Source organism: Bacillus rossius, assembly GCF_032445375.1.
Source record: "Bacillus rossius redtenbacheri isolate Brsri chromosome 9 unlocalized genomic scaffold, Brsri_v3 Brsri_v3_scf9_2, whole genome shotgun sequence".
Taxonomy (NCBI): Eukaryota; Metazoa; Arthropoda; class Insecta; order Phasmatodea; family Bacillidae; genus Bacillus; species Bacillus rossius.
Genome location: NW_026962013.1, coordinates 13865453 through 13890684, shown reverse-complemented (window position 1 = coordinate 13890684; position 25232 = coordinate 13865453). Strand labels below are relative to the sequence as shown.

Below are 25232 nucleotides of genomic sequence, written 5' to 3'. Positions count from 1 at the left end.
AAATAAAAAAATGGGTGCGTGTACTTATGTACGCGTGTGAGAAGTTATACTTCTTTGGCATTATTAAAAAATAGTTTTTAATTGCATGAAAATAATTTATTACAATAAAATAATGACAGGGCCGGAAAAAGATAGTCAACACAGTCAATAAAGTTCAGTTTAAATTTGAAAAATTAAAAAAATATATAATTTTGAGAATAATAAATATATATGACATCATTTGTACTAAATATTATAAGATTCTTAATTTTAAATATTTATTATTGATTATTTAATAATTTAAAAGAAAATAAATAAATTTAAATATAAATTTAAAAAATTTAATTTAAGTTTATTTATTTTTTAAATATTTATTATTTTCTTAATTGAATATTCAATTTTCATTATTATCAAAAAGTTTTCATTAAATTTGTTCATTTATATTTATTAATATTTATTATTTATTCAATTTAATAATAAATATTAAAAATTAATATTTTAATTTAATGTTCGATTTTAATTTTTATCACAATATTTTATTAAATATTTTATTAAATTTATTTTTTTATTTTGTAAATATTAAATAACCAATAATAAATATTAAACATTAATAATTTAATAATATTTAGTATTAATTATATTAATTATATTTTTATTTATATCAATAAATAATACATACGGATAGTTAACCTCAATTATATTGGAGCACTTAAAAAAGTATATAAGCACTTTTTTTTACTAATATATACGAATAGTAAATAATATTAATCAAAATATTCAATTTAAATCACTACTGAAACATATATAATTCGCACTTGTATGAAACTAAAACACGTGTTGTGAACGTAGAAACTAAAAAAAGAGGGTTAAATATTATAATTTTTTGTAAGCAGTGATCAGAGGCGACGAGAGTGCCAACATGCGCGACGAATAGAGGTTCTATTTCTATTTTGTTGGTAGCTTTTTTTTTTGAGACTTAATGAGCGATTTAGCAGGCAGCTTCAACCTGTTAATTTTGTGTTACAGTGATGCGCATGCATCTTAAAATTTCACTCTCATCATTGTTTCATAACGTGCCTAAAGAAGTATAACTTCAAAAAAAGTAAAACAAAAAAATACCTACCGCCGAGGTTTGAACCACGGCCCTTCAGCATATTGACCGCGCAGTATAACCACTGCTCTGACAGAAGGTTACGAGGAAAATGTGTATTATGTTTGATTTAATACCAAAATAAAGTTTGTTTTTTTAACCTTATAATTTACTCTTTACCATATGAATATTTTAGTTTACCAAAATAAATTCCATGGTAATTTCACTATCATAAAGTTTCGTTTGGCACACCAATACGTTTGGTAGGCCTATGTCCCCTAATGTGGGTTTATGTTCATACACGTGGGTCCACCATCTTCCCGTGAAAATGTCGTCACATGGTGCGCGCGCAGCTTCAACCTGTTAATTTTGTGTTACAGTGATGCGCGCGCATCTTAAAATTTCACTCTCATCATTTTTTCATAACGTGCCTAAAGAAGTATAACTTCAAAAATTTCAGTTTTTTATAATTATTTTATTTGATTTTTCTGAACAAAAATGTTAAAAATTCATTTTTGCCAGCTAATTGTGCAAAAAAGGAAGCGCTACTTTTTTTGTTGTTGTTGAAGTTCAGCCACTTAAAAAAAAAAAGGTCTTCGAGTGTAACCATATTCTTTGAATATATATACTGTATAGAAGTCGCCAGCCCAGGTTAAAATTTCTAATACGGTTTTGAGGTAGTTGGTTAATTCACCGCCGCAATCGCCACCATCTCTAGGGCATCGAATTGTGGTGGTCCCTAGCGGACAAGTGTCGAACTCTTCAAACACCCCTTCCCCCTGCCGTTGAACGACCTTGAGCTGCAGTGAATGATTGATGAGGGGTGCGGGGAATGACAGCAGGCGACAGCGCTGCGCTCTAACGTGTAAATAACAACTAAGACGATACAGGGCGTTACGGCAGCGCACTGCAGCGGTGAAGTTCCCAAGCTGTTCATCATACGCTTCTGAAAAACGTAGAGTAAATCCTATCCACTCGCGACTTCTATACAGTATATATATTCAAAGCCATATTGAACGTAAGTGTAAAATAATGACCTGTAACTTGCCAGCCGGTTCTCGGAAGCGACGCGCTGGCTCTGAGACACGTGAGGTGTGCGAGGAATCTTGTTAGGGGGAGGGGGTAGGTGCCCGAAATAACAATGGGAGTGAACGAGGGACACCCCGGCGTCTTGGGGCAGCGAGCGACGGGTACCTACCTCGACGGCGACGTCTCTCCACCGGCCACTTCCCCCCTCCTCCCCCCGCGAGCTGCCGGCGTCAACGGTCACCGTGAACAGTGGCGTAGCTAAGGTGACTGGCACCCCCTTCTTGGATTAAAATAGTGGGGAGGAGGGTTCAGTATCCCTCCCCCCTTCCGCCCTGCACCGGCGTCCCTGGCAGGGGCCATCCCTGCCACCCCCCTGCCACGCCACTGACCGTGAACAAGCCGCGTACCGCCACCCCGAGAACCCCCGTCTGCCCGGGCACACACACGGTGCGCAGAGCTTCAGGGAAAAAAATCAACGCGATTTTCAAAACTACTCAAAGATATCCGAGTGGGGAGTCTGTTTACGAAAAAAACATTTAAGAGTTCCGCCGAAAGCCGAAAAGTACTTTTTTTTTTTTAAATTTCGGATTAAGTTTTTAAACTGTATTTTTAGAAGAGTTAAAAATGGCTAAAAAGCGTGTGCTCAGAGTAACTTTCAGGCGTAAAAAAAAACAGTATAATTATATTCTTGAAAGCACTTTAGGGACGTGCATTACACCTTTATTTTCATTTCCAGGCCATGTAATGTTACGGTCGCCGCTCAAATTTCACAGTTATCATGTGCACGACGAGATAAGACTGCACGTCAGTTCATGGACTTGCGCTTAGAGGCTATACCGGTGAGGCCGGGCCCCATCAGAGTCCCAACTCCCACTGCAAGCACAAAATCCCTGTTACTTCCCACAAGGTAAATACTTGCCCAGATGGGGCCTAACCTGCATATTAAAAATTCAAAAATCAAAGTGAACATCAAAACCTATGCTGAAAAATGTAAGGTGGCAAACACATTGACCGAACACATCAAATATATTTTCAAAGTTTATTGTTAATCTTTATATCTCACAAATAGTACAAAAATAGTTAGATCTCATAAATATATCACAAATGTTTATAATTGACTAGAGATATCTCATAAATACAAAAATAGTTAGATCTCATAAATAACAAATATTTTATACACAATAAATATTCCTGACTTTGATACTTTATTTGGTTTCAAAACTCTAGGCTAGAAGAGCCAAAATTTATTACAAGGTACATTTAAATGCTTAATGACTTTAAACCAAAAATAAACAAACCATTAATCAACTCGCAAGGAAAAGGTCTTTGGAGAGCTAAAATCAATTACTTATTGAAAGCAATATGGCCGCCCACAACAAGCAAAAAGCGAAGGAGGTGCAACAAAAATTGACCAAGTGCCAATCCACATTATGAACACCTAAAGCAACACTAAGCTTAAACAAGTGCATCATATCCGCACAAAACACAAGTCCAATGGTTACTACTCAAAGTTATTTTCATCATTATCAAAACTTTAAACTCTACTGGCCATATCATAACAAATAATTACAACACCCATACTTAGCTCTCCAAAACACCTTGCCTTCTGTCAATCTCTCTCTCTCTCTCTCTAATGCCTCATGATGATGTTGGTGATGGTCCTGCTGCTCCATGCCTAACTGATCAAAATCCCGGGCTTATATACCCATTTCTCACACACACACACACACACACACACACACCCTTCCCTCCTATTGCCCCTCCAATCTCGGGATTAATAGAGATGATTTTCGAATGTTCTAGAAAGATCTTCATACCATTTCACATAATCGATAAACAACCAATTTCCGGGATTTATTCTTCTTCTTGCTAAATCCGGAGTTGGTAACACTGAATTCGATGTTGTGTAGGAATGAAGTCTCCAATTTGTCTATGGTATTTTGTTGAAAATGCACTGTCTTCTGCCGCACACAGCCGTAGCTTATCTATGAGTCGTGACGTCACAAGAGGTCAGTTTATTCCTACACGTCAACAATAGAAGGTAAGCTTTCTTCATGTCCTTAAATGTTTGGTGGTGGAAATTTAATTTAACGTCTTGTGACCAGACACGGTCACACCGGGTTAGAAGCACCAGCGAGCGTCGCGCTTGTCATCCCGCCTCACTGTCACACGTACACCCCTGACGAGGCGGTAACTGTCAAATTTGAGCGGTGATCGTAACATTAGATTATATGGCCGAGAAATGAAGATAAAGATGTAATGCAAGTCCCTTAAGTGCTTTCAAGAAACTGCACTAATTGTTTTACGCCTAAAAATTACTCTGTAAACATGCGTTTTAGCCATTTTAACTCTTCTAAAATTACATTTTAAAAACTTAATCCGAAATCAAAAGTACTTTTCGACCCTCAGCTAACTCTTAAATGCTTTTTCGTTAACAGACACCCCACTCGGATATCTTGAGTAATTTTGAAATCGCGTTGGTTTTCCTGAAGCTCTGCGCACCGTGTGTGTACCCGGGTAGCCTTACCCGGGCGGACGTGCACACGCCAAAGGCAAAGGATGGGAAGTTCGCCGGACGTATCCACGTGAATCTTCCCGAACTGGTGATGATCGGCGGTCGGGAGGCGCACATGCAACGAAGAACACCCCCGTCCCCCGCGGCTTGAAGGCATCTCCTCGACGGGAAGCCTACAACTCACGTAGTTTCGGTTCCCTGCAAGAATTTCCGAAGATTTCCGAAGTTTTGAGTTTTGGTACTAACGCCACTTCAGCCGCTAAAATCAGAAGTTTCCAATGAAAACAGGCATGTTGTGACTGACCTAACATAACCTAACCTACCTAACCCTTCGATTTTTTTTAATTTCAATTTTTGAGAGAAATCCGAAGTTGCACGAACGTGGTAGGGGACCGAAACTACATGAGTTGTAGGCTTCCCCTCCTCGACAGCGCTGTTAGTTTACCCTCCTCCCCCTCTAGACGAGCGCCGCTGCCAACATAACCACGAGTCGCCCGGGCAAGGTCAGGCCGGGACACCGCATGGGACCGCTCCGGGCCTTCGACGAGAGGCGGTTAGCGCTGCGGTGTGCGTTGCGATTGTTTTCACGTCGCCCGCCGAATACACCGCGTGAACGCGAGACACAGACGGCCCGCTGAAAACAATATCATTGTAAATCCTAGATGCGTGCCGTTCACTCACTCGAGTCGCTGTTGAAACAATACATTTCCCCACACGCTAAACACACGGTTTCGTTTAACGTCTTTGCTTATAAATTATTTTGTACTTAAATAAATTCATGAAAAAATAAAAACTAACAATATTTTCAAATTATATCTATACATTTATAATCTTTGTATAATTTAACTGATTATGAGATCTCTGTAGTAATAAGTGGGAGGTTTTTTTTTTATGGTAGGCAAGTACATGAATTTTTCTGTCTTTTCCATTTCAAATATTTTTGAATCAATTAAATACTGTATACAACCTAAAAAGTAATTCTTTTTTAATTTTCATTAAAAATAACAATTTTTTTTATTTGAAGATTTTTTTTTGTATTTTTGTAATGTTCTTATAATACCGCATGTAGCATGAAGGGAATAATAGTAGGGAAATTAAGTGTGATTGTGTAACAATGATGTAAAAAAAAGAGGAAATAATGATACAAAATGTAATTAATTGACAGTCTTAAACTGCTAGGCATAAAACGTATAAATATAAACGTTTCCGTTGTTTGTTGGACAGTGGGGTAGTCTTTGGCCCTGCTGCTCCCACTCAGTGGCGTAGCCAGAGGAGAGGTCCGTGGGTCCCGGACCCACACACACCAACATGGCCACACGAGGTTTCAGAGAGATTACTTCGGAAGGATATTGTAATCCTTAGTACAGGGTTTCTTAACGTGGGATCCATGACATGAGTGTCAGGGATTCACAGGCCCCCAGGCCTTTAAATCGAAATAAGCCTGGTTCTTCGGGGTCCTGCAGTAACCCCTTATAAGATTTTAGCCTTTCAAGGCATGACAGTTTAAGCAATCGATCTTAAAAAGTTATTTTATTTTATTTTTGTTTGTATCCTAAGTAATTGTATACTAATCATGCAATGTCTCCAGTATATCAGTCATGATGAGAACATCTGAAATTTGAAGGTCACTTTTTTTTTTTTTTTTTCATTTGTGCATAGTTATACGGTTTACGCTAGGGATTATTTTCTTGTAAAGAGTGCCAAATGTTTTTTGACTCGTCAAGCAGGATACGTGACTGCAAAAACAATCCGCTATTTTCGGCCGACAGGGGTAACCAACAGATGTCTGGCTGTGAGACGAGAATGGGCTGGAAACACCACAATCAACAAACACGTGGTTATTAATAGGCAGCTCGCCCCGGGAACATTTGACCTTGAGATCATGAGCAGCAACAGCTCATCTGGTCAGTCTGTCTTATATGGATCAGGGATTTATAAGCTGTTATGAAATCTCATTACTTCGGAGGATTAGAGGTGCTGGAATAGAAATATCACATTATATTTCAAGACAGATACAAAAAAAAATACACATGTCACTTGTAAACCTTGGAGGTAGTAAATAAGGGAGTTTTCCTGTGTACAATTTTTGCCATGTTAATAGGTACTTGAAGTCAAAACGAGAATGACCCTCATTCCCATCTGCATAGCAAAACAATTTTTGGTTATACTTTATTTTAACGCTAATTTCTTGCAAATGTGTTTGCATTATGTTTTTGGCTTGATAACGTCATATAAATCGATGAACGCCGGATTCACGCACGAAAAATTATGACTCATTGTCACGTTCCGCCTGAGCCGAGCGTGCAAGCGAGAGCGCGGAACAAGCTATAGAGAGGCACGATCGGCCTAAGCGTTCGGCTTGTGTTATTTAAATTTAATTTGCAAAAACTGTAAATAATATTTGAAAAATTAAAAAAGTACGCAATTTGTCATCAATGTTTTCTTATGACGTTATCACATAAAATTATCGTCCGTAAACCGACTTTACTGACAATCCTTTTTTTTTTTTTTTTTTTTTTAACCAAAACCTGGGTGATTAAGGTTTTTTTTATAAAGAATTTCACTACATTATTGCATCGTCACGATTCCTCCTAACGAGTTCTTTTCAAGCTATTAAAAAACAAGCTAGAATTTGTTTTGCTATCCAACTGCTAACCAGTTGACTAACTTTAGAACAGGAACCTACTCTAAAGACTAATACTTCCATAGATTAAAAATATGTTTACCTCAAGTTTGTGTTGTCCATATGGGTATATTATATTGTTGAGTGTGTGAAAGCACAGGTCCGGAAGGATAACCCATTTAATTCACTTAAGTTTTTTTTAGTTACCAATATTTTCACTATTAATTAAGTTATAAAAATTTAATTGTCTGTCCACAAATTAATCGCTCTTACTTTAAGTACGCAATTTTTCCTGGAGCTCGACTCGACAATGGCTTTATCGGCTGCTCGTCTCTTACCGAGCACCTCTGTCCCGAAACACTGCTCTCTCGTCCGTCGCCGTCTACTACGCTCGCCAAGGCTTCACTTCTCTGCCCTCACAGGTAAGTCTCTCTGTATTCCTGCCAAATCCTGCCCTGGGAAGGTCTCGTAGCCCTCCGAAGTGTCGCGTCGTCTGAACCCCCGACATAACTCTCGAAGCTTCAAGAACAATGGCGTCCTAGTTATGCCACTTCGCGCAGACGGAGGGCTCTGGGAACGTCGCAGAGAATTCTCCAGGCTCAACGGGAAATTGCTAGGGAAGCGGGTAGTGAGACGCCACTGCTAGTCGGATTCTCGCAGGCTGGCTGGTCAGTACCATCACTACACTCCTCGGTACTCTACACTTATATAAATAAAGAAAAATAATTGAACAATACATGCAGTTAAATATTGTCAGGAGACGACACACTGTGACGTAGTTGGTCACAATTTTATGCGTCCTCGGCATATTTTTCCGCCCAACACATTGCAGAAATGGTGGTTAAACACGTCTGATGATGTTTAAAACCTCAGTCGTTAGAAACAGTCACATAAAATGCAATCATTTAAACTTGTTTTCACTTCTGCCCGTGTTTTGGGCGTCTAACCAACATGGCGCAGGTTATCAACTGAAGGGGGAGGGGGGGGGGATGTAGCCAACCCCTGGTTGTAGAATTAAGCTCGCCGTGGTCAGTAACATGTGATATTCGTGTGGCGATGTCCGCAAGGAGGTTGCATGTGATCTCTTTGGGCGTGTCGCGCGGCACTGAGGCTCCAAGGAGGTCGAAAACAGGAAGCTCCCTTGAGGCAACACGTGCAGGCGGCACCGGAAATAGGCGGTCCCTTCGCCCGGGGCAGGTGCGCGCAGTCTGTCTCTCTCCGCCCTGCCATCCCCCTCGGCCACCAAGGCCGACATCCGCCGCAACGCCCTCTTCCACCCCTTCTTGCTACTTCCCAGGGGAAACATTTGGAACCGCTTCCCGCCCGGGATACTTCTAACCACAGGCTGTTCGAGTATACAGTCGATGTGCAGGTTTCACCAGTCGCGCGGTTTCAACTGAAGCGAGAGACTTTGAACGAGTAGCAGGTGGCGCTGCCAAGCAGCGGACGAATGAACTGAACTGAAGAGACAGAAGCTCGGGGTGGGCCATGGCGTCAATATTCTCCAAAGACGCTCGATCTCAGGTGTCATAGAATATTACACAAATATATGTGTATGTATGCAAAAATATATAATTTTTTAAAAAAATGTCATTGTTAAAATTTTTTGTTTGAGACTTTAACCACCCATAAACACACAGAGATGTTGCCAGCCAGATAGCGAGTACAGAGAAAAGCCACCCAGTTTTCAAATCCACTCTTTAAATCAGTGAGTGGTTCACTTCTTCTCACATTCAGGAATCCATTGAAAAGCAACAGAAAGAATGGTGATCTGGGCATCAATTAATTTTTGTTGACACAACGAAATAATATTGAACTCTATTTTCTTCTGTGACATACCGTAAGGGGCCCGCCTAGACAGGGGTGTATTGGTGTCAGTGAGGCGGGATGATAAGTGCGAAGCTCGCTGGTGCTTCTAGCGCGATATAGTCTCTAAGCGCAGGGCTGTGGACTGGCGAACAGTCTTCTCGTCGTCCATAGGACAACTATGAAATCTGAGCGTTAACCAGAATATTATATGGGGGAGAATTGATGATAAAGGTGTAATGCAAGTCCCTTGTGTGCTTTCAACAAAATGTAGCTACCGGGAGTTTCATGCCTAAACATTTACTCTGAAAACACGTGTTTTAGCTTTTTTACATTTCCCTAAAGATACAGTTTAAAAACGTTATTCGGAAACAGAACCGCTCATCGCCTCTCAGCACATTCTTGAATGCTCTTCGTGGACAGACACCACTTTGGTATCTTGAGCAGTTTTCAACATGTGGTTTCTTCTCAAGCTCTGCACGCGATTTGCATATGTTTTTTTTTTTTTGTTATATTTATTGTGGGGTTTGAAAAGTTGTACATTAAAAAAAAAAGGGGGGGGGGAAGGGGCCGATACAATTGTTTGCCTCTGGGACTTGGATTTCTCTCGTCGTCCCTGAACCAGACCTAAATATTAGTGAATGTGTTAGAAAATTTCAGATAATTTACAGTACAAATTATGAAAAATTTCTATTTTTTCTAGTTTTCTAGTTTCAAGTACATAGGGATAGTTTAAATTATATTTATAAACAGTAACAATTAAACATAGCATTTAATATATCTCTGCCGGCTATTAGAGAACCCAAAAATTGCCTGACATGATTCCTCGAAAGCAAGGAAAATAGGAATCAAGGTGGCCACACTAGGACTTGCCGAATAGACGCAAGGCCATTCTCGGGCCGAGATTGTTGGCTCAGGGAAGCCTTCATTTCACAGACGAGAGAGCCACACCCGAAGTTCCCCGAAGTTCATGCTCGCTTCTTTTTTCCGTTCTATCTCATCATTGTATAAACCAGTGTGGCATTAAATTTTGCGGTCGATTAGGATAGGTTAGCTACATTATAAATACTTTAAAACATTGTGTATGGTTGGTTATATTAGGTAAGTATAGCTACATTAAAAATACTGTAAAATCATTTTATGGTTGCTTAGCAAATAACTTTTTAATATATAGATATCCAGGGCTAGGAAACCGTTTACATGATTTCACAGTATCTTTAATGTAGCTATCCTAACCAAATCAACCATCCACAATGTTTTAAAGTATTTATAATGTAGCTAACCTAACCTAATGTGGCGCAACCGGCCCTTGAAACAAAAGAAGCTCGAGTCAATAAACCAGGCCGCGCCGTTCGCCCGGGGAGGTATCGCGACGGCGGTGTGTGGGGCCAACAACAAGATGGCGGGCGCCGTGTTGCCGCGCGGCGGGAAGGTAGTAAATCTCGCGGTGACGGGCCGCGTCTGTTTCGAACGACCGGTCGCCAAAACTGCCCGCTCCTACCGGCCGTTTTATGTCTCTCGACCACGCGGCACTTGTGAAGAGGAGGCGCGCTGTTTGTTTGGGGAAGCCTAAGATGTACATCAAGTTCTGTCCCTGCCCGAACACGCCCGAACATTCACCTTCGGCCAACCTCGGGTTTATTTACATATATTTATATTTCTCTGTTTATTTTAATGTAGCTATACCAACCTAACTGACCATCCATAGTGTTTTAAAGTGTTTTAATGTAGCTAACCTAACCGACCACTTTTAATATTTGAATTAATTTTTCCTGCGCAAAAATACCTAAAACAAATCCCGAGGTTGGCCGAAAGGTGAATATTCGGGCGTGTTCGGGCAGGGACAGAATTTGATGGACATCTTATTAGACTTCTCGTTTATGTGCCCTCTCGTCAAACTTCCCAGTCCGGCGCCCATTCACGTACCATACGCGCTGGGGAGTTCATTGCAGTTTACATGTAAGTAAAATGCAGTACGGCCATGAAAGAATGTTCCCAGTTATAAAATTTAATACGTTCAATTGTAAGTGTTATAGAATGTTGGTTCAAGGTCGTAATTAAAAAAAATGGTTGTCTGTAAATTCGGTTTACGGACAATAGTTTAACGTGACAAAGTCATAAAACATTGATGTAATGATTTCATACTTTTATGAATAAAATTGAATCATTTTTATTGGATCATCACTATTTTGTATGGATTCAAAGGAGTGAAATGAAATCTACAATTTAATTGATAAATTTACTTTTATTTGCACTCATTAATTCAAATATGTTTATTACTTTAACGAAGAGATTATTTTAACTATAACTTTTATACATGTTTGCTATTTAACTTCTTCCAATCTGTGTTATTCTGTTAAGGATAGGACGATGATAGGAAAAGTAGGAAACGAATGGGAGTGTTTCAAGATTAATGTGCCTCGAAAAAGTCAAATCGATGGTTGTTCCAATCGAGTGGAAGACAGATAGATGCGGCGCAAGCGTACAATGAGCGTAACGGGACACAGCGTAACGGGACACTATTTCGTGCGTGCAGCCGGCGTTCATAGATTTATTAGACGTCACGTCAAAAGTAACAGGCAGTTTTAGATAATCGCATACGCGGATACTGCTTTGTTGTTTTCTCGCTTGCAGCGCAAAAGAATGGCTCTTTCCCCAATTAGTAGAAGGTGAACATAAAAAATTTTTATTTCGCAACAGGATGCAGCCCCTCCCCATTGGAATCTCTTTGTACGAGAGTGGTTGAACGTCAAATTCCCTGGCCGTTGGATTGGTCGTAATGGTCGAGACGACAGAGCTCTTTTTCGCTGGCCTCTACGTTCACCCAACATGACACCATGCGATATTTTTTTCCTTAGAGGCTTTATAAAATATCGTTTCTACATTCTGCCGCTACCTAATAATTTGCCCGAGCTGAGACACAGAATCGAAAAGGTATTACTCCCATTACTCCGGACTTGTTACCCAAAGTGGTGTGGAAAGAATTGGACTTTAGATTGGATGTGTGCCGTATAGCTAAAAGTGCACATATTGAACATTTGTAAAAAAATTAGTTAACTTTCAATTTGATGTATGATTTGTGGTTGGTAAATAGTCCAAATTAAACTGGTATAATATACCATTGAAACTGGGACATTCTTTTATGTACATTCTGTATAATAGCCACTTGGGGGGTCCATGACCAGTCCCCATCTTGAATTTTGGTTCAAAATTTACCGTTTTTCCTCAAAATTTGACTCTATATTCTTCACAATTCACACCAAATTTCCCGTTTTAAAACATAAAATTGCCTCTTTTTTTTTTTTTTACTTGAAAACTTCCGGAGGGGTCATTCTCAATCCGCAGCCTCCCGTCTGCCCTCGGAGCGGCTACTTAATACTACTCATATAATTTATTTTTCTGCTTCTGAGGTAGTAAGTATTCATTCCAGGAAATATGAACGTGTCATTTTTTCAACATAACGATATCTCTCTTATTTCTACCTCGTGACGGACTGTTTTTAACCACGGAGTTTCCAATGCATACTTACTTACCATCATCTGACGTTATCAAGCATAAATACCGCAATGTTTTGGACGGGACATTATGGCGATGGTGAGGTTAAAAAGTGACTTCAACTACGTCACACAATGCCGTCATCCTGAGAAATAAAAACTCCACCATCTCACAAGTGTGCAGTGACAGAAAATGAAACCACGCACTAGACTGATCACCAGGTATCCAAATAGAGCCTTTTTGGAGATTTTTGTTTCAAATCATATCCTTTGTTTCTAAATTGGTTTCTGTACGACATGCTATAGCCACTGTTTATTTTCTCCCCGAGAATTTCACTTGCTCATATTTCAAAAAAATAATACAGTAGCCTCGACAGAAGTGGTTTACTGAGACCCCATTAATCTTTGGGAATAAAAACCTTTGATAGCTTTCACTTGATGCTTCTGCCACGGTCAGATTTATGAGTTATTTTCCACGGTATCCATAAACAAGCGTGGCGAGTAAACACGCGTAGAAGCTATTTTCAAGCGTTGGCTGTAGCGGTGCTTCTCTCGGGCGCAGTAAACAAAGAGATGCGCGAGCAGTGTTGCGCAGTGCGCAGACTGCGTGGATGCGATCCATTGCAGCACAGGGGGTAAAAAAAAAAATGAGGCGATTATTTACTTATAGGTGAATGTTTATGTCAGAACGCACTTAAAAGTGGATTGCGTATGCGGTATTTCCGGAGAGGTCAAACACAACTCTGCAGACCAGTGCTGTTGACGTAGGTACTTGAAATCTGCCGAGAAGCAAATAACCTGAGTTTGAAGAGCCAGATTACAGAGTTTTTTTTTTTTTTTTAATAAATACGATAAAACTAGAGAGTCACTTGCCCTTAAGCACATTAGCATACACAGAGACCATCCTATCTTTCTTTTTTCTCAGCCACGTATTTTCTTTCTCGGAAGGTTCTAGTCTCGCTGATCGATTGTGAGTATTGACTTCCGAGATTTCCATTGGTGGTACCAGGGTAGGATTTGTACTCCCCTCTCCCTTCCCGTGAATTTGGGAAAAATTTTGCAATATATCAGTGAAGACAGCATGTTTGTTATTTTGGGTGATGCAAAGTGAGCTGTTACAACATATGCCATTTCAACTTACGGTTACTTGTTGTGTAGGCCCATTTGTCATTAATAATTGTAATGCAAGTTTTTTTTTGCTTGAGTGTTGTGTTTAAATTAATATTTTTATGTAATTTTTTTCCAGATTTTCCTCACTTAAAAAAAAATTCTTAATTCGCGATGGGGACCTTCATCCGTTCGGAGCTGATCAATGCGTTTGCAGCATAGAACTTCTTCACAATCCCACAGACTGATTCTTGTTTGATCCACGCCCACTGAGTGAAGCAGGAAAGTTCGCAACCATCTTCCAAAGACGTTACGACACATCATTGATTTTAATTGCGTGGTTTAAACCTTTAGTTGCACGTGCGCGCGTTCATTATCTCTCGCCTGAACGCGCATAACACTTGAGACTGCTTGTTGAATTATGGGCAAAGGGAGGGGGGAGTTAAGCTTGTTGTAACTGGTATTACGTCAGCGGAACTTCAAGAGGCGAGTGTTGTGCGTGTCTGAACACGATGGAATGGTACTCAGAAATAGTAATAAAAGTGTGTAACAAACCACGAAATAAAAAAGAAAGAAAGAAACTTTAGAAAGTCTTGAAGTGCAATACCTACATTGGCACTGCCTGTCAAACAGTGAGTTTATTTACAATGTGATGCTTGACTAACTAAACAGTGACCGTGAGGTTCGACGTCAGTTTCATTCATAAATAACTTATGAACATTATTAACAGTGAATGCAGCCATTTATTTTCGTTTCGCACATTAGGCTACAAAATATAAAAGGTGGGGGAAAAATTTAGAAAACGAAACACGCCATATTGGTTTCAACATTTTATATGCCGTAAAGATTTTTAGCGTTTAATATTTTAAAAAAAATTTCCTTCGTTTAAGGCAGGGATTAAAAGAACTTGAGACCAAAACATTGTGTCTATTTATTGTATTGTTACAGTTGCAGTCATTTACAAATAAAATAATACATGTGAACGAGTTTTTTAGTATTCGCCAGAGATGTTATAACATCTAACCTCGGTAACGAACAAATTCACGTGTACTCATGTTGCAACTGCACTGGACTCAAGCACAAATAAAATAAACAAAATTTGTTCCGTCTAAATTAAGAGGTAATTATATCATTTGGCTGGAACAATAAAATATTAATTAGTACATTGGACGAAACGATGAACTCATCTTGGTTATATATCGAGCCAACTCGTGGAATTTTAAGAATAAACATTTGAATTTTAGAAAGTATTACAAAGTATGTATTCTCTAAGAGGTTGAAAGGCGCATAAAGCACCCGTTTAAAAATGATAAATGACACAAACACTTTAATTTAATATACACAAGATTTTTATTAAAAAATACATTAATTTTAATTTTGTGCAAACTAAAAATTATTTCTTGTATATATAAATTATAAAATATTGACATAAATTATGTAAATAAAGTACAAATGTGCTATTTACTGATAATTTTAGCAGCACGAAATAAATTGGCCACAAAATAATAATATAATATACAAATTAAAAAGGGCGTAACAATAAAAAAAAACAAATCTGCCAAAAAAACTTTCTGACATACAAACATATATTATATACATAAAAGATAAATAAATTACCAACATTTTATTTAATAAAATTATAAACTTCAAAGATTTAAGCATATTATAAAAATAAAAACAAATATTTTTGAAAAGGCATAAGTACGAAATTCAAAATATCATCAAAAGATTCCCAGTGACACAACACTTAGATTTCCAAAAAAAGGAAATTTTTTTCAGTTTTTCGTTTAGAGCTTAACTTTGAGATATAAGCCTTTTTAGTAATTATAAGCATAGTTATTCGTAAGGCGCCTAAGATGCCATTGAAAAATTATGAATATAAGAAACATTTTAATTTAATATCTCAGGCGTGTACCAATTATGTAGCTGTATTTCAAATGTTACTTATTGTTACCAGGAAGTTAGGAATTGTCAGGAGATGACTTGCTGTAACGAAGGTGAAGTCACTTTTCAACGTCACCATCGCTATATGGTTCTGCCCAAAACATTGTGGAAAGGGTGCTTGAAGCTTGACCAAGTCTAATGATGGTTAGTAAGTATGGATTAGAATCTCAGTTGTTAAAAACAGTAACTTTAGTAAACAAAGTCATTTAAAACTGTTTCCACACTGCAAACATTACACTTCAGCCAATGTTTTGGGCGTTTAACTAATATAGCGCAATAATTAGTCGAAGGAAAAAAGAAAGCTTTACACAGTTACCATATAATCAAGCAGACGTGCCCCCCCCCCCCCCCCCCCCCCCCCCCCCGATTGTTTCACTTCCATTTTCTATTTTATACACATTTCTATGGAGTGTGCTTCATGATACGCCTGTCTCAGAGGTATAGCCTACATTTATCTTTGGTGTTACAAAGTCAGTGAGTCAGTGATTAGCGTAACTATATATAAGATTGTTTTGTAACAAAACGTTGTGCTGCTGTTAAAGGTAGTAAAACTCAAGATTCAATTACTGTTTGTATTTGCAAACACTGATGTGTTTTAAAAGGAATATTGAAAATAATCAAGGGGGATACGCGATATTTGTTTCAACAGTTTTTATGTCAACACAATTTTTTTTAATTTTATAATATTGAAATTTTCCCTGGATAAAGTACCGATTACAAACTAAAAGATATACAAAGACTATAGCATAGCGTGTATTAACATCATTGTTACAGTTGTGGTCATTAACAAGTATAAATTAAATACTAAACACCAATGACGTCACAGAGAAAAACTATTTGTAGCAGCCAGTCACTATTGAGTTCAGGCATTCCACTTAGTTATATATAATATACTATGCTTTGATGAAGTCGAATTTAGAAAATTAAACTATAAAAAAAATTATTAAGAGATAAAACATTTGAAACCAATCTAACGTCAGTCGGTCCCTATCTCTCGGTCCCTCACGCCATGTTGATTTTTGTTTTTATTTTTCCGTCATTACTTTTATTTCTAAAATTTTAACTGTAAACCTCACTTGCATTTGTTGTTCTGACACCAATATTTTCAAAAGATGTTTACTAAGTGTAAAAATCCACGCAAGTAATAATAATAATTACGAATACGTGTGCAACCTTTTACAACCATTATAATACACTCAGTGAATATTTGTTGAAATTATTTGTGTAAGAACAACGAATTCATGGGAGGAATCCAGTTAAATTTTTATAAATAGACTTTAAATATAAGTAATGACGAAAAAAAAATCTAATGGCGTGTGATACCGAACCTATAAAAAAACCGTTAATATCGGCTGAGCGATTTCCGGGCGAGCGCTTCACAAGAGCAAAGCCACCACTGACGAGGCAGAAGCGGCGCCACCTGTGAGGTAACCTCGGTGGAGCAACGCGAACACGGACAAGAACTTGGTCCCCTTTCAAATCTTGATCTCTCTGCGACGCTCCGAGCGCCTTCTATATTTGTAAGTCACGAAACCGACAGCATTCTTGACGGCGTTTAGCAGGCGCTGAAACTGGACGGGCTGAACATAGCAGAAATACAGGCTATTTTTGTATTTTCGGGAGGTGCGCACAACTTTTTCTCTCGCTGTCAAGTTATACGCTGGAAGCAAATTCGTGGAGATAAGAAGTTAGGGAGTTAGTGTATCACTGCCATGTTAGTACCTAATTGAAGACATAGTGAGAACGACCTCACATCTCTCTTTCCCAAATGAATAGCGAATTTTTTTTTTGTTAAAACGAAGTTCAAAGCTAATTCTTTGCTGAAATGTTAACATCTTTGTTTAACAATACTGCAAATGATATGAACTGCAATAAATAATTGATGCATGAATAGTTCACTAACAATTTTATTGCACTGCAAATGATACACGATTGTGTGAGATTTCTCAACGACAGCTACTACCTACACTCCTTACTATTATTAACACATGCGCCCCACGTTTTCCGTTTGAAAACTTACAAGTTAATATTTGTAAAAAATCCACAATCACACATTTTTAGAACATTCTGGGGCTAGGAGAAATTATTGTATACTTTTTAGTCCGTTTTAAAAACATGTTTTTTTATATAATTTATTTAAATATTTTCTTTGTTTGTGACGGCAGTGTTCAAGATGGCGCCGGCTTGTGTATACTGTTCGTTTGAGTTGGACGTTTCTATCATTTCGTTATTGTAGTTTTACTCCGCCGGTCAAATTCTTGTTTCCAAAATGGTCCTTCGGAAAAAAATCATCGAAACAAAGAATAACGGACCTGGATCCGAACTCTCCCCGGCAATCCAATTCCCATGATGCAACGGGCTGGACGCTTTGAAGATTTTGGTTGTTTGAATTTTTGAACGCCGAGCCGCCAAGGCAGCACACAATCACATCATGCCAATTGAAAATGCCGTTGGAGCACCAAACGGTCCGAAAATACATAAAACCATGTTATGTAATCAAAATAAATGTTCTCAGAGTCTTAAAAAAATAAACAAATAATGTCAGAAACAAAATATATTACTGCAGAGACGTTATTAAAAACGTAAACAAACTAAAATATTGATGCTTAAACGGTAATTTAGCAGCGGTAAATAAAAAATGTTTCTGTTCTCTGTACTATTGTTTAAGTACATAATCAATTGGTATTCGAACACACTATGATTTTTGTGCATGCAAGATTGCCAACCTATTCAGGTTTTGTACATGCCTAGTCAAGTAAGTAGGTCTAGTGGGCAATGTTGTGTCTATCGAATAATACTACTCTAGGCCTAAACATTTATAATAATTTAAGTTCTCTATAATACTGCTGTGATTACATAAGTAGTTAAAGTAATTTGTTTGTCTATGCAAAAGTGCAGTTCTAAGTGGGAAACCTTCTTTTCACACACGAGAGAGCCACACCCGAAGTTCCCCGAAGTTCCCCGAAGTTCATGCTCGCTTTTTTTTCTCCGTACCACATCAGGTGTATTTATTTGTGGGGGGAAAAAAAAATTCGCGGGCATTTATTAATCTAAAGGTGATATTGTAATAAACTTGATTATTTTCTGTACCTATAACAAGAGTACAGAATAGTTGGTTAATTGGTATAAGAAGCAGGTAAGGTTTTGTATGGATAGAGATATCAGTTATTTTACTGATCTAAGGAAGTTCTGCAAGGATGTTAAGATAAGTTTTCATCGAACTCATTTGGCCTAAGTTATGTCTTTTGATCGTAAGACATATATTTGCTAATGTAATAATCTAAATGTTTGGACAGCAAACAGAAAAAGATTAAAAAAATATACAGATGGTGATATAAACTTTGTCCAGAAACAATCAATTAAAATATTAGTTTAAGTCTTTAGATATTGAGAATACCATACAAATTCCATAACAACAGAGGTTCTTATGAAAATTCAATATCACCAAAAATGCCAAGATATTCAACATGTATATAATCAGTGTCCATACTGTAACCATTATGCTTAACTATAGAGTAAATTTGGTATTACTAGAAATCCTATACTTTTATATATAATTTGTGTCTGGAGTTTGTATGTATGTATGTATGTATGTATGTATGTATGTATGTATGTATGTATGTATGTATGTATGTATGTATGTATGTATGTATGTATGTATGTATGTATGTATGTATGTATGTATGTATGTATGTATGTATGTATGTATGTATGTATGTATGTATAGTGTGTTTCTTACTGATATGAAAAACCGGAATACACTTAAATTTATCAAATTTACTGTCACCAGCATTAATGTATTATGATATTGATTAAGTAGTGTCTAATCACACATGAATATCAGTATGCAGATGTTACATAACTTGTTATGTTAACTATGGCGCCCAAACATACCTTTATTTGAAGTAATTTGTATAATCGAATTTCAGTAGTTAACACTGTAGAAAAAAGGAAATCATATAATAATTATATGTTATACACATCCAATTGTAAGATAACAAGATAAAGAACGAGTAAGAGTAAGTAAAAAACTACAGCTCATTATAAAATTTGTTCTCAAAAGCACTCGGCCGAACGCACAACCCTCCAACTAACACATCTGCTACGTATTACATTACTCAGAAAATTAGGCATAGATGTAAACTGTGACAAAATATATTTTTATCAAATTTAAAAAAATAATAAAATTTATTAAGGATGTGCTGAGTAGTGTTTCGATTTTAAATTTGTAAAATAAATTTCAAGCTGACGCCAGCATCAACAAAAATAGTAGCTACTGTTTTTTTTTTTTTTTAATTTTCATATTAAATACAGGGCGCAACGTTCCGTTTTTTATGAATCAAAAGTGTTCAGATCATTTCCTTTGGGTGAAATTTTATAATGGTTATTCAGGAGAAACAGTATAAAATGTTAACGACTGTCGTAGAACTAACACGACTATCATAAATGTTACACTCCGTACTCATCTAACTCGGTTACTCGCGAGTTATTGCGGTCAGAGAGTAGCTCTAGACGGAGAAATAATAAATAAAAAAAGAGCTCCAGAAAAAATGTATTTGCGGAAGAAGTTTCCCCAAATGTCGCGTGCAGCGGAAACTCGCTCTCGTGTCCACGCGACATCCGGCGACATCCGGCGACATCCGGCGACATCCGGCGTGTCCGTGTTACCATCCGACGCACCACAGTCTAGGCATGCATCCTGCATGGCTGGTCACATTACCAGCTTGGAAGTACATGTAGACACGATTAAAGAAAAAAAAATTGGTTGTCTGTAAAGTCGGTTTACGGACGATAGTTTAACGTGACAACGTCATAACAAAACATTGATGAAATGATTGCATACTTTATGAATAAAATTGAATCATTTTTATTTTAATAATAAAAGAATAAATACTTGAAATTATACTAGTAATCAGATTTTTAAAATGCAAGAATAATTAACCTTTATTGCCGAAATTGTTGTTGTAATAAGCAATGAAAACCACATTAACTTTTCACTTCACTTTCTTTAACAGTCGAGTGGAAGAGAGATAGATGCGGCGCAAGCGTACAATGTGCATAACGGGACAGTGTAACGGAACAATGTGCGTAACGGGACACTTTTTCGTGCGTGCAGCCGGCGTTCATCGATTTATTAGACGTCACGTCAAAAAAGCACAAGAACGATCAGGGATTTGAGGGAAAAGTTATTCCAGGAGATGACCACAATTTACACGACTTTTTCTGGTGAACTCTGAAAACTGTTTGACGTTGAACTTGATATCCAGATATCTTTGTGAACGCGACTGACAGATCAGAAAATCACGACGCGCGGTGGAGGATGAAGAATGAGAGATAGACATCCCACAACAATGTCCAACGGAGGTAACGGCTCTCCTCTCCTCCTCCCCACCCCTCTCCAGACTCGAGGCCGCCAGCACTGGGAGACGGCCCGCCACACGGTTCGGTTGATTCGACTACACGTTGCCTGCTTGACTCTCAGCTGGTTGACTGCCGCGTGAACATTCTTTGTAGGCTGGTTCCACACCACGCAACTTAATGAAATCTGCTCGGAAATATAAGACCTCCGTCATTTGTAAATATAGGTAAATTTCTTAGTTAAATAATTACTTAAATATTTCTAATAATTGAAATGAAATGTTCTTACCGATTGCACCTTGTTTGGCGGGCTCCATGCTGTTAACATCGACAAAGCATTTCCGTACCACTTCCCTCCGAGCTTCATTCAATTTGATTTTATCGCTGTATTCCTCTCACCTCATATCCCATATCGCTGTATTCCTCAACCCTCATATCCCATATCGCTGTATTCCTCTCACCTCATATCCCATATCGCTGTATTCCTCTCACCTCATATCCCATATCGCTGTATTCCTCTCACCTCATATCCCATATCGCTGTATTGCTCACACCTCATATCCCATATCACTGTATTCCTCTCACCTCATATCCCATATCGCTGTATTCCTCTCACCTCATATCCCATATCGATGTATTGCTCACACCTCATATACCATATAGCTGTATTCATCTCACCTCATATTACATATCGCTGTATTCTCACGCCTCATATCCCATTTCGCGTGACTACTGCGAATTTCTTCTATAAACTGTGCTCCTGGTTGAAACCGACTTGTGGAACGCCCTACATCACGACCTCTGTGGAATCAACTAGTCGCCTCGTCTGAGAGGGGTCAAATGAGACGAGAAACGCTGTTAAACCGTTAATAAGATTTAGGTTACGTATGGGAAATTTACCTTCCAAATGTGGTGAGTTTCCTATGCATTAGACTTGTTTGTAAAAAAAATGTAAGTGATATACCGTGAATTAGTGGGAAATATATTTACACAATGCATGGGTGCGTGAGTAGTTAACGATGTCAAATCAAGCATATTTCAAAGGTAGACTACCTACTGCTGTCGTTACCATGGCGTGACCTCCGGGAAAGAATTACGTAGTGTTTTGTCTCCTGGTCCCTAGACCACAAAACCATCGTCACCTCAAAAGTTTAAAAGTATTTTATATATCTTTTTACGGCTTTTTTTTATGGACTTATAATTTAAATTTAAAAAACTGTGCGTGGCCTCCAGATAAGATAGGAAATTTTAAGAGTGCGCTAATATTTTTAATACGTGTACATGTGGGCAAGCATACAAGCGTACATGCGACATGAATGCTAGTGTGCAAGTGTCCGAGTGCGGTAGTATGCAAGTGTGCTATAACAGGATGTCCACATAAATCTTGAAATAAAAAAATTCCCTCGCTTTTTACTTACATTCCCTAACACTGACATTACCTGACTGACATTCCTTGACTTAATTTTTTTTTATATAAGTAATCAACCTATTTTGAAATTTTCTGAGACGATGAAACAAAATCCAGACTCCCCCATCCTTATGGCGTTCATAACTATGCAAAAACATAAAATTTGAAAAAAAAAAATGCTTTCACAGTCTAGGTGAAGCAGACTGGAGCATGACGTTTTCAGCTCAAACTACTATATCCACGACATTTCCAGGATTTCAAGTAAATTCCCTGACTTTCCAGAATGAGGGACATTCTGTGTAATTGCGAACATGCCGTTTTGTGTTCTCGACAAGTAAGTTGACAGTAATTCGACACTTGTCATTACGGTGAGATGCTGACGTCTCGACCCATCGTACCAGCTTTGAAAAAGTTTCCCTTCGTCTGCCCGGGCACTCACACGGTGCGCAGAACTTCAAGAAAAACTAAGCGATTTGAAATCTACTAAAGATATCAGAATGGGGTATTTTTTACTAAAAACATTCAAGAATTCGCTGAGGGCTGAAAAAAATACTTTTGATCCCCGATTAAGTTTTTAACCCGTATTTTTACAAGAGTTAAAAATGGCTAAAAAAGGCTTGTTTTCAGAGTAATTTTCAGGCATAAAACAACCCCTACAGATTCTTGGAAGCACTTAAATCTTTATCTTTATTTCTCCGCCATATGATGTCGCGGTCACCGCTCATATGCACGACGAGAAGACCGCGCGCCAGAAGAAGCAACAGCGAGCGTCGCGCATATCATCCCGCCTCGCCGACACAGACGCAGCCCTAGCGAGCCCCTTGAAGGGAGGAATTGTGTCCAAGCATGGTTTCACCTGGGCCCAACCCATCTCTAGTTATAGCCTAGATTTAAGAGTGAGGCGAGTTAGTCATGGCGCCAATCCCTGCCATGGCCGGCCAATCCCCTCCCAGCACACGGTGCATGGTCGATCCCAACGTGACTAGGCGTGTAGGCTTCGGCCTGAGACGCACTTAGGTCCCTCCCCTGACCCGGACCCCTCCCAAACACACTTAGTTTTAAGTCAGGTCAGGGAAAATAAAAACAAAATCGGGGGAGGAAGCCCACTCACTTGTCGGAGCGCGCGCGGCTGGAAGAGGCGAGGTCCAGCTCTTCACCAGCCCTGGAGGCCGGACGCGAGGTCGCGCTGGACCACGGCTGCTGCGGAGCGCATCTCCCCGCTGCGCCCTGCTGACATCGTCGGCACGAGCTCGCGACTGCCGCCTCATTCTCCCCGGCGTCGCGACCACCCCCTCCACTTCCTCCTCCTCCCCCCACCCCTCATGCGTCGACCGGGGCCCCCAGAAATACCAGCGCCCCCTCTCACTCCGCGCAAGCTGCGCGCGTAAATCACTCTCACCTGCCACGCGGACAGCAGTGAACACCTCGGAGCAGCTAGCGCGGTTACACGTCCGGCAGGGGTGGCAAGACTGTCCGACAACATCGACACATACCTGCTTGGATTGTCTCGATAACGATACAAATAGCGGCCTGGAAACATCGATATATCTGTCTGTTATAATATACGTACTTTTACCCATGCTTTACTTACTATGAAATTTTTTATTTATGTTATATTGAGTTCTTGATGTATCTAAGTTGTTATAAAGGAATCACCTAATTCAAGTTCAGCTCTTTCTAGTAAAAGTGAGTACAGCGAATTTTTTTTAAAATGTTTTTATATTTTAGTAATAATGCCTTCTCTACATGTTTCGATTTTTTTTCTCAGCAACTTTTTTTAAAAATAATTTTTATGTATTGTTATTTTTTATAGAATTCTTAAGAATTGAAGCAAAAATAAGAAAATAAACATGTAGTGAAAAAAATAATGAATAGTAAAATATTGAAAAATTACTTAGTTATATTTGATTTTGCTGGTAAGATTAAAATCTGATACAAGTAACTTAATTATAATTAACTGAACGTAGCAAAAATATATTCCTATATATTGTCAAACTTATAAACATTTATTCTTCAGTTATCTAAGCTTTTATTCTTATATAAGTAAAATTTCCCTTTTTATCCTCCTTTTGAACATTTTTTTTTCCCGAAGCCATCGTTCCACCATTTTTTTTTCTGCCAAAGCTATCTACGGATTATTTTATTTCTTTTTTTTACTTGAAAATTATTTTTTATTCAAATACGATATCATCGGAACAAAATATCGATATAAAAATATTGGTACTAAACAAACGATATCAAATTATAGATGTATCGATAATATTTGCAATCCCTAGTAGCTCTTCAGCCGACGAGCACTGCTGTCATTGGACTGGGTTTATCAACTACGCAAGGAACGTAACGACGCAACAGAGCGACACGCAACCAACGCAAGAAAGTCACACGCAAGTCGCAGGACGTCACCAACCCTACAACTTAAAAATGAAAACAAACATATTTTTATCCCGGGTGCTTTTGAAAGCAAAATAAATAGCCATTAATTTTGATTTAAAAAGTTATATACTTATATCACTGTGTGAAAATTTAACAAGTGTCAATGATGTATAGGTCTATAATAAAAACACTTCATAAGTTTCTATGCACATAACGTCTTTGTTTTCGGAACACATCTCTTTAAAAATATGGCCGTCGAAAACGCAAGCCAAATTGCACGAAGTTGGTCAATACTTGTGTTGCGCTATTGCGCCTTGCGAAGTTTATAAACCGGTGCTATAAAATATGATATCTGAGCATTTTGCGTCTTGTGTCTCTTGCGTAGTTTATGAACCAGACCTGGCGTGTTCAATTTACCCAGGCGCTAGTGGACTCAACTGTCGATTTCTTGTCCTGTATGGACTCCTGTGTTGTGGCCGTGTCAGTTTTTAGTTTTTACAATTGTC

The 25232-nt window shown here is 38.4% G+C and overlaps 1 protein-coding gene across 6 annotated transcripts in view; it reads right to left on the bottom strand.

Moving 5' to 3' along the window:
• Positions 1–25232, bottom strand: part of LOC134543051 (probable G-protein coupled receptor 139) — a 75719-nt gene that overhangs the window by 36557 nt on the left and 13930 nt on the right. The window contains exon 2 of one of the 6 annotated variants that reach the window (XM_063387766.1): positions 23465–23580. The exons of 3 other annotated variants lie outside the window; for them this stretch is intronic. The gene's annotated coding sequence lies outside the window, so the exon portion shown is untranslated. Of the gene's footprint in view, positions 1–21623; positions 21790–23464; positions 23825–25232 lie in introns of those variants that run through there. 2 more of the 6 variants (XM_063387763.1, XM_063387767.1) reach the window with 2 other exon arrangements.